The sequence below is a fragment of the Stenella coeruleoalba genome, assembly GCF_951394435.1.
Source record: "Stenella coeruleoalba genome assembly, chromosome: 15".
Classification (NCBI taxonomy): Eukaryota; Metazoa; Chordata; class Mammalia; order Artiodactyla; family Delphinidae; genus Stenella; species Stenella coeruleoalba.
Window position 1 is genome coordinate 66,854,372 of NC_137161.1, and position 9,903 is coordinate 66,864,274.

Below are 9,903 nucleotides of genomic sequence, written 5' to 3' on the forward strand. Positions count from 1 at the left end.
ATTCAGAGCCTCAAATTTTGTACTTTGGTGAGACATGACTTTCCCCTTCTCCATCACTGCCTATTTGGGAACGAAGGATTAAAAACAAATAAAAAATCTTACAGCTGTGTATATGAACTGTGTACATCTGAGCATATACATTCATTGGGGTTGCTAGAATGAATACCGGGATAATCAGTTAATACCTGATTCAAGATTCTTATAAGTCCTTTTGCCAACTATGATGAACATGAGCACTTGTAGCATTCTAAATTATTAAGAATATTTGGCCCCAAATATTCTGCCTGAAGCTAAGTCAGTTTATTAATAGTGTCAGAAATGGAGCTGTGATGTGAAATTTGGTGTAGGAAATTCTATCTGGAATTTCATAGGACCACAATAATATAGACCCTATGTTTTGCCACAGAATTATCAATGCTGTGTCGATTTCTTCCCTATAGCTCACTTCTCTTCCTCTGTAAATAAGGGTCATAATGTTTCATTGCAAAGGGACCGCCTGAGGACAAGATTATGTCCAAAGAAGGAGATAATCAACATTAGGGATTTTTTTTTTTTGGAGAAATATTATGATCTTACTTTTTTCCATTTAGTCTTTATAGTTGGTAACATTAACAGTAGCTCCCAGCCTCTGACAAAGAAAAACAGGTATATCAGGAGTTAAATCCTTACATTTTGTTCTTGTTTTTTTGCGGTACGCGGGCCTCTCACTGTTGTGGCCTCTCCCGTTGTGGAGCACAGGCTCCGGACGCGCACGCTCTCCGGATGCGCAGGCTCTGGATGTGCAGGCTCAGCGGCCATGGCTCACGGGCCCAGCCACTCCGCGGCATGTGGGATCTTCCCGGACCAGGGCACGAGCCCGTGTCCCCCGCATCGGCAGGCGGACTCTCAACCACTGCGCCACCAGGGAAGCCCAATCCTTAGATTTTGACGCCAGCCATGTGATCTGTCAAGCTCTTCTTGTTCTTGATATTTGGTGTAGACAATTGCCTTTCCTTGAGAGTTTCTGAATTCATTTCTGAAGAGAGCATATAACTTCTCCTTTGAAAATGAGGGTTTTTTTCCTTCTGATAAATTTATATTATAAATACCATTTTTTTCTTGCAGAGATTTTTAGTTTAGATCTAGGTTAAAATCTCAGCTCCATACTTACTAGCTGTGGAATGCTGGGTGATTTAATTAACCTGGCTAAGGCTTAGTGTCTTCTTCAGGGTTATTGTGAAAATCAGTAGCAATGACAGAAAAGTGTCAAACGGGGCAAGGCACATAGGAAGGCTGCCCTACGTGTTATGCCATCACTGTTCTTACAAGGGGCTCATCAGGCTGACCCTAGAAAGGAGAAATTTCTTCTTGAGGCGGCAGCAGCTTATGTGGACTCAGGCTTCCCAGACCCTAATTCAAAGGAGACTGTATGGCCACAGAAACCATATTTAGGTCTCTTTGGCCTTTTCCATCCTGGGTTCCTCTTTCTCTGCAGTTCTCACTGATACCGATTTTGGCAGCAACTTCTTTGACAGGATTTGTCTATTTTTGTACTAATGACTGTAAACATATTACTCCAATCCCATCAGGAAGCAACTTTATTAATTTTTTATATATATATATAATATATATGAATAAATATATTTATTATAAATAAATAAATTTTATAAATAAATAAATATATAAATAAATTATAAATAAATATAAATAAACATAAATTTATAAATAAATATAAATAAATTATAAATATTATAAATAAATAAATATATTATATATATTATTTATATATATATAAATATATATATATATATATTTTTTTTTTTTGCGGTACACGGGCCTCTCACTGTTGTGGCCTCTCCCGTTGCGGAGCACAGGCTCCGGACGCGCAGGCTCAGCGGCCATGGCTCACGGGCCCAGCCGCTCCGCGGCATGTGGGATCTTCCCGGACCGGGGCACGAACCCGTGTCCCCTGCATCAGCAGGCGGACTCTCAACCACTGCGCCACCAGGGAAGCCCTGAGCTTATTTTGATAGCAGAAAAGGAGAGTGGAAAGGAGGCAGACTTTGCTTTAGTGTTGAGATGTGGAAGAGCCCCAGTATGATAGGATTGGAGGTGAGAGGATAGTGATTTATATGGCCCCCTTTACCTCACAGAGCTGAATTTACATGGTTTAGCAAGGAAAGCTAAGCTAAGACAAGTAAGTAAGCTAAATTAAGAAAATGAGGGAAAAGATACCAGACAGTAATACTTCAGAACGTAATAACCCGCAGGTAGATATTTTTCTTTTAAAAGTAGAGCATGGGCTTCCCTGGTGGCGCAGTGGTTGAGCGTCTGCCTGCTGATGCAGGGGACACGGGTTCGTGCCCCAGTCCAGGAAAATCCCACATGCCGCTGAGCCTGCGCGTCCAGAGCCCGTGCTCCGCTACGGGAGAGGCCACAACACTGAGAGGCCCGTGTACCGCAAAAAAAAAAAAATAATAATAAAACAAAAGTAGAGCATTGTGAGAGAAAATTGGGAGCAAATTTTTTCCATAAGCAGAGGTTCTTTACATTTATTTATTTATTCATTCATTCATTCATTCATTCATTCATTTATTTTTGGCTGTGTTCCGTCTTCATTGCTGTGCATGGACTTTCTCTAGTTGCGGCAAGCCAGGGGCTACTCTTTGTTGTGGTGTGTGGGCTTCTCATTGTCGTGGTTTCTCTTGTCGCAGAGCACGGGCTCTAGGAGCGCCGGCTTCAGTAGTTGTGGCACACGGGCTCAATAGTTGTGGCTCCTGGGCTCTAGAGCGCAGGCTCAGTAGTTGTGGCGCACGGGCTTAGTTGCTTTGCGGCATGTGGGATCTTCCTGGACCAGGGCTCAAACCTGTGTCCCCTGCATTGGCAGGCAGATTCTTAACCACTGCACCACCAGGGAAGCCCAGAGGTTCTTCTTATAAGATAAAATTAAATATATTTATTGTCTCTTTGCCTCCACTAGAATGTAAACTTTGTTGAGGGTAAGGATCATTGTTGAATTATTTACTCTGTACTGTAAGCATCTAAAACAGTAAGTGTGCAATAAATAATTGAGTGAACTAAATTATAAGCAGAGCTTAGGTTTTATTTTTCTACCAGAGATTCATTTAAAAATGTTGTTAAGGGGCTTCCCTGGTGGCGCAGTGGTTGAAAGTCCGCCTGCCGATGCAGGGGATGCAGGTTCGTGCCCCGGTCCAGGAAGATCCCACATGCCACGGAGCGGGTGGGCCTGTGAGCCATGGCCGCTGAGCCTGTGCGTCCGGAGCCTGTGTTCCGCAACGGGAGAGGCCACAACAGTGAGAGGCCCGCGTACCGCAAAATAAAAATAAAAATGTTGTTAAGGATGAAATTGACATTCTGAAATTATAAAAGGCCAACTGGTCACTAGGTTCATCCACATCCCAGTAGAGGGGATGTAATGTGAGAGAAGAAAAGAAATTCCCTAAATCATGTGCATATCTCTCAGATTAGAGTAACATCTTAAAAGAAAGAGGAAATCTTAAGAAAGGAGCAGAAAGATCAAGGAAATTTTTGGACAGCATCAAGTGATTCAGTGAAGTAGTAGGGTAATGAAAATTGTTGCAGCTTCGGTAATAACGGTGTCAGCCTGAAAGCATTGGGGGTTAGACCACAACGTGATATCAAACTGCCTTAATCATTTAAACGTTCATTCCCCTGCCTTCCCTTGAACTTCCAGCCTAAGGCTTTCTCCCTGTAGTGTTGTCAGCACGCTCACATCAGGCTTTGCCTCTGCTGATAATCACAGGTGTTCCGCATGCCTCCTCTCACCATGAAAAAAAGAGAAAAAGACAATTCTGTCTTAGAGATAGAAAATCTCCCAGAGAGAACCCCTGGCAGCTGGAATCCAATTTCTTGTTGTTTCTGAAATTGGAATCCGCTATAACTAGAGTATGCCGAAGGATAATGGGCTCCTTGCTGTTAAACACTCAGATAAAAAGCACACAGGTGCCTAGCCAAGCAGAAACCAGTCTTTTCATAAAACACTGGGCTTTGAGCACATACTGTCCTAATTCCTTGACTAGCAGCTCATGGTCATGGCTCTATGGTTTTTTTCTCCTTTAAAGGTCTTGATTAGGCTGCTTCCTTTCTTTTATTGTGTTTAAGAAATGTGTGATTTAGGCTGCTGCAAAGTGGGATTTGGGTTTCCCTTACCTTGTTGGCATCTTGCACCCTTTATTGGTCCAGTCCTCCCATCTGGTCTGTCTTGTGGTTCCAATCAGTGAACAGTCAAAGGTGGGGAGAGAAGCATCATGCTTCTGCACACCTACAACATCAAGTTCAAAAGTATAGTCATGACCTTGTCTTCTCATTCTTGAAATCTGTGCTCAGCTGTTTCAAACCTCCTGTGTCCTTGTTAGTAATGGCCAATTAGAAATCACTGAATCCTTTCCCTATAGTGGTCAGAGGCAGCCAGTTATGGTAATATGGACATGAGTGCCAATGGTAAAGTTACACCATTTGGGCCACTTCGGCTGCAAGTGACAGAAACCCAACACAGGCTAGCTCAAATAAAAAAGGAACTTACCAGCTCATAAAACTGAAAAGTCAGGCAGAGCTGGATCTATGTAGCTAGTACTCAGAGGATGTCAGGAACCTGTTTATCTCTGACTTTCCCCTCTGTGTTGAGTGTAAACTTTTACCACATGGCAGCAAGATAGCTCCATGTTTACATGGGCCTAACAGCCTCAGATCTTAGAGGAAACATGTACATTTGTCCCAGTAGCACAGCAGAAGTTCACAGGTGGACCTTGAAAGGCTTTGCGTGCGTCACATGTCTGTTCCTGAGGCAGTAGTTGTAGCCTGAGGCTGGAGTCCTCTGACCAGGTCTGGGGGTGTGCCTGCCCTTGGGGGTGGTAGTCAGCCTCCACTGCATCTTCAGAAGTCAGCCTCCACTGCATCTTCAGAAGTAAGACAGGGTTACTGTGGAAGAGGGCAGAGGATTTTTCTTTCTTTTTTTTTTTTTTTTGCGGTACGCGGACCTCTCACCGCTGCGGCCAGGATTTTTCTTAAGGGAAGGAATGCTAGGAAGACAAAACACTATGTGCACCCAGAAATGAAGCTTTCCATAGATAGTTTGGGTGGAGCAGAAGTGTAACCAGATCCTGAAAGCATTCTTGCTCCTCTGTTACTTCTAGAGGCTACAGTCAGTATGTGTTGGGTAGTCCAATTGATGACCCAAGCCTTTGTGGTTGTCTCAGAGCATAGAAAGTAGCAACAAGTGGGCAAAGCCTGGGTTGGTCATAATCAGCAATTCTTGTATTGAGCAGGGCTCAAGGTGAAGCGTGCTTTTGTGGAGCAGTAGTTGGAAGGGGTGGTCATACCTAAGCAAATGCAATCCAGCCCAGAGCACCAAGGACTTTCCCACCTGTGGCTTTTAGAGGAGGAGGTAGTGATGGTTGGACGTTCTGCCCATGATTCTAGGCAGAGGCCTTCTAGTAAACATCTACTTATCCTTCAGGACTCAGCTCGAATCCCACTTCCCTGCGGGAGTCTTCTCCGGGCTCCACCTGCCAAGAGTAGACCAGACGCTCTGGTTATGCGCTCCTATCTAATGCTTTGTTTTTTCCACCTCAGCACTTTTTCTTCTTACGTAGTCATGTGTAAGTCGATCTGATTTATGATTACTTGATTAAGGTCTATCTCCAGCACTGGGAGGTGGCCTCCGTGAGAGTAGGAATTCTGTCAGTTTGGCCACCATTGGATAACCAGTCCTTAACCCAGTGCCTCGCGCGTTAATCATCACACAGTGCCTATTTTTTAAATGAGTGAATCACACATGGGTCCTGGTTATTGCAACTGGTTTTAGTATGAAAATGTAACAAACCGCCTCCTTTTCTTGTATCATATAGTTTGATCTTCCCACTTATTTCCTTAATCGGCTGAATTAACGAGGTGCTGTTTTAAATAGCCCAAGTAACCCAAAAGAAGCTGCAGACTAGATAACCAGCCCTCAGATGATTAGGAGGCCTCTTTTACTGTGTATGATTTAAATGAAAAAATATGATCTATCAAATATAATGGAGAACCATAGGCATCTTTGGGCTTAATTGAAGTTCTTGGCAGTAAATAAGGTTGTGTCATTTCTGAATATTATTATTAACTCTGGTTTCCTCTTGTAGCCTCAAATTTTGTAGAATGGAAGTAAGTTTAGTAATAAAAATGAATGCCCAGCTCCTGCCACTTTGTTTGAAACCCATTGGATGGTAATTTCAAGACTAAAATGTTATGAGTATATAGATGCATATGCCTATGCACTGCGCCCACCTCCACCTCTGTCCTCCTGTGCCCGGTGTGTGGTCCTTCGCTGTGGCCTCAGCATTTCTCCCCAGGCATTGTGATCAAGGGTTTACATGTCAGCTCCTCTGGTATAATCAACCGGAAGGTAGGGTTTACTGACTTATTCAGTTATTTGAAAGAATCAAAATTATTTGATAAAATTTCAGTTACCTTTTAAATGGGTTCAATATATACCAAAACTTTTCTGAAACTTTTTGTTGTATAGCTTTGAATTAATAAGAAAAGAAGCCACTGGGGAAACTAAACGTGTTTTTTTGTTTTTGTTTTTGTTTTGTGGTACGCGGGCCTCTCACTGTTGTGGCCTTTCCCGTTGCGGAGCACAGGCTCTGGACGCGCAGGCTCAGCGGCCATGGCTCACGGGCCCAGCCGCTCCGCAGCATGTGGGATCTTCCCGGACCGGGGCACGAACCCGTGTCCCCTGCATCGGCAGGCGAACTCTCAACCACTGCGCCACCACGGAAGCCCTAAACGTGCTTTAAATCTTTTTTTCCTCCCAGTACAATCTTAGATCTTCATGACGCCGTGTTTAATTTGATTTGCCTGGTCCTACTGGGCATCGCAGGAATTCGGATTCTGGTTTGCAGCCCATTCATCAGGAACAAGACAGACCACACAGGGGCTCTCTAAGGGCAACATCAGCCATCATGGGAGTCAAATGAAACTTCAGTTGTTTGTCCTTATAGAGTTTACATTATGCCAGAGGGTAAAACTGCTCTTTATAACCTCTAATTTGTTTAGAAAACAAACAAACAAAAATCCAGCACAACTTAGGGGTTTTTGACTCCATGATAAGGAAGTTAAATATGAATTAAGTGGGCTGTTTCCAAGTGGTCTCATAGCCTGGACACAACCTGTCACTCCTCACCCTTGAACTGCTATGTGAGCTCCTTTGTGTTGCCCAGAGCCCCCCTGACTGCGTGTGCCACTTTCTTTTATTTTTTTAAAGCCTCATATTGCTTCTTTGACTGATTTTATTAGTGATACATCCCTTTTTTTTACCCTTTTCATTAAGTAATACTTCATCACCATCATCTGTACATTGCCTGTGATTAACGGTTGTCAGACTTGGGAATTCAGGGACCTCGATAAGAGGACTCATATAGTCCAGGTTTCTGTGGTTCACTGTCTTGGTTACAGAGCTTTTGGTTGTAAAGAAACAGGAATTCATCTTCAGCTCTCTTAAATAAAGAGAGGTTTCTTGTAAGGATGCAGTAGGCAAATTCCTAGGCATCAGGGACAGGAAATAGGACTAGAGTGGGAGAGGCAGGGTGGCTGAGGCAGCTTTCTCTGTTTCTGTCACCTTCATTGTTTTCTCTCTCATTCTCTCTCTCTCTCTCTCTCTCTCTCTCTCTCTCTCGCTCAACTGGCTAAGAACCGGACCTTTCAGTTCGGTCGCCCACCTTCATCTGACTCAGACTCTGTGTGCTGGTCCAGATTCTCTTACCCAGGAGTGATAAGTGGCCCAGCATGAGACACTGGTACACACTGGTGTGATAGAAATGCTTAACGATTGGCTCTCTGAAAAAAAAAAGTATGCATATATACATGTGTAATTTTATTATAAATTTTACTGATAAGAAAGGTGTATAGCATATGACTTACAAATCATAATAAAATATACCTCCTTTTTTTTTTGAAATTCCGTTTACCTATAATTTCAGTGTGACTTGCTATTTCTTTTTCTTTTTCTTTTTTTTGGCTGCATGGTGCGGCGTGTGGGATCTCAGTTCCCCGACCTGGGACTGAACTCGCACCCCTGCAGTGGAAGCGCTGAGTCTTAACCACTGCACCGCCAGGGAAGTCCCATGACTCGCTATTTCTTACAAATTCCATATTGCATTAGAAGTGTTTATAATTGGCAACAATAGCCATGAAATCAAGACTATGAATGAATGCTTGACTGCTATTCAGTTCCACAAAGAAGTCACTCATGTCATGACCAAGCAGTGTAGTTCCAACCTAAATATTGTTTTATATTTTCGTTTATGTTAACGAGTAAGACAAAACGGACACAATGAAGACACACTTCAGAACGGCACTCAGTCAGCCATGATGTGAGCAACCTCTTTGATTAATTGAATGATAGGTTTTGAATACTGGAAAGAATATGTTCTGAATTTCTTGTGTTTTTCACAGTGTAACAGCTATAGACATGAAAGTTTTGAGTTTAATCTGCATTATTAACATTTTGTTACTTTCTTGAGTCTAGTCCATGGGTTAGCAAACTATCACTGCTGGGCTAAATCCAACCTGTGGCCTATTTTTGTACAGTATGAGATCTAAGCATAATTTTTACATTTTTTAAAGGCTTATAACACAAACAAAACTATGCAATAAAAACTGCATGTGGTTTACAAAGCCTAAAATATTATATGGCTCTTTACTGAAAAAATTTGCTAACCCCTGGACTAGACAATCAACAAAACAAAGCAGCAATTTATACTGATTTCCATGGTGTAAATACATCCAACATGGCTAATTTCAAGCTACAAATGTGATATCAGGGAACACAGATTTGGGAAGAAGTGCTCAGTAGCATACCATTATAAAATTGGAAGATGAAATAAATAACTCCATATACACATGTCATATCACCATACAGGTAGAATAGACATTAATAACATTAAAGAATAAAAATAGTAAAATGTAGTAAAGTAGTTAGAAAGTAATGTCTTGAGTATTTATCACCTTTGTTTTTAATATAATTTATTTGATTATATATATATAAATTTTATATATGGAATATAAAATTTTAAAATAATGGCCATGTTTAAAAACCAGTTTGAGAAGTTCCTGAAAAATTAGCAATGGCTCTCACCAGCCAGCTTACCACTGGGTATACTTCACAAGCATACTCTGTGTCTCTGCTACTTGGTTGGTGGGTAAGCATGTTCAATAAGACGTGTAAGGAGTGTAGGTGGAATAGACCTGATTCATATTCTGAGTTCTCTGATTCAAGCCAGGATATTGAAGTAAGAGAGTGCAAAATGGTATAGTTCCTGAATTTGTTTTCTTTTTGCTTTCCCTGAAATCAGCGAAGTTCTATCAGGTCCTTGAGATGGGGAAGGCCAGGGATGGAGATATTGACTGCATTATCTTCCAGTGAGGTCTGTTTATCATAAATTCACACTTAATCTTGAAAGGGAAGCTAAAGATTGTGAAGAAGTTTGGTTTTGTGCAAACTGTAATGTGCAGAGTGTCCCGTGAGGAGAGAATCAGTGAACTTGAAGATAGGCCAATAGAAATTACAGGCATACCTCATTCTACTGTGCTTCACTTTATTGCATTTCACAGATATTGCTGTTTTTACAAATTGAAGGTCTGTGACAACCCTCTGTCAAGCAAGTCTATTAGCATCATTTTCCCAACAGCATTTGCTCACTTCATATCTCTGTGTTATATTTTGGTAACTCCTACAATACACCCATGATCAAGTAGGATTTATTCCAGAAATGCAATGATAGTTCAATATCTGCAAATCAATGTGATACACCACATTAACAAATTGAAGAATAAAAATCATATGATTACCTCAGTAGAAGCAGAGAATGCTTTTTGACAAAATTCAACATCCATTTATGATCAAAA

General features: G+C 41.7%; 1 pseudogene across 1 annotated transcript in view; it reads left to right on the plus strand.

The window, feature by feature from the left end:
• The window catches only part of LOC307198507, a 30,594-nt pseudogene extending 21,222 nt beyond the window's left edge, over positions 1–9,372 (plus strand). Inside the window, exon 5 of the transcript XR_013831783.1 lies at positions 9,351–9,372. The product of XR_013831783.1 is annotated as an uncharacterized misc_RNA (transcript). The remainder of the gene's footprint in view (positions 1–9,350) is intronic.
• The last annotated feature ends 531 nt before the right edge of the window (positions 9,373–9,903 follow it).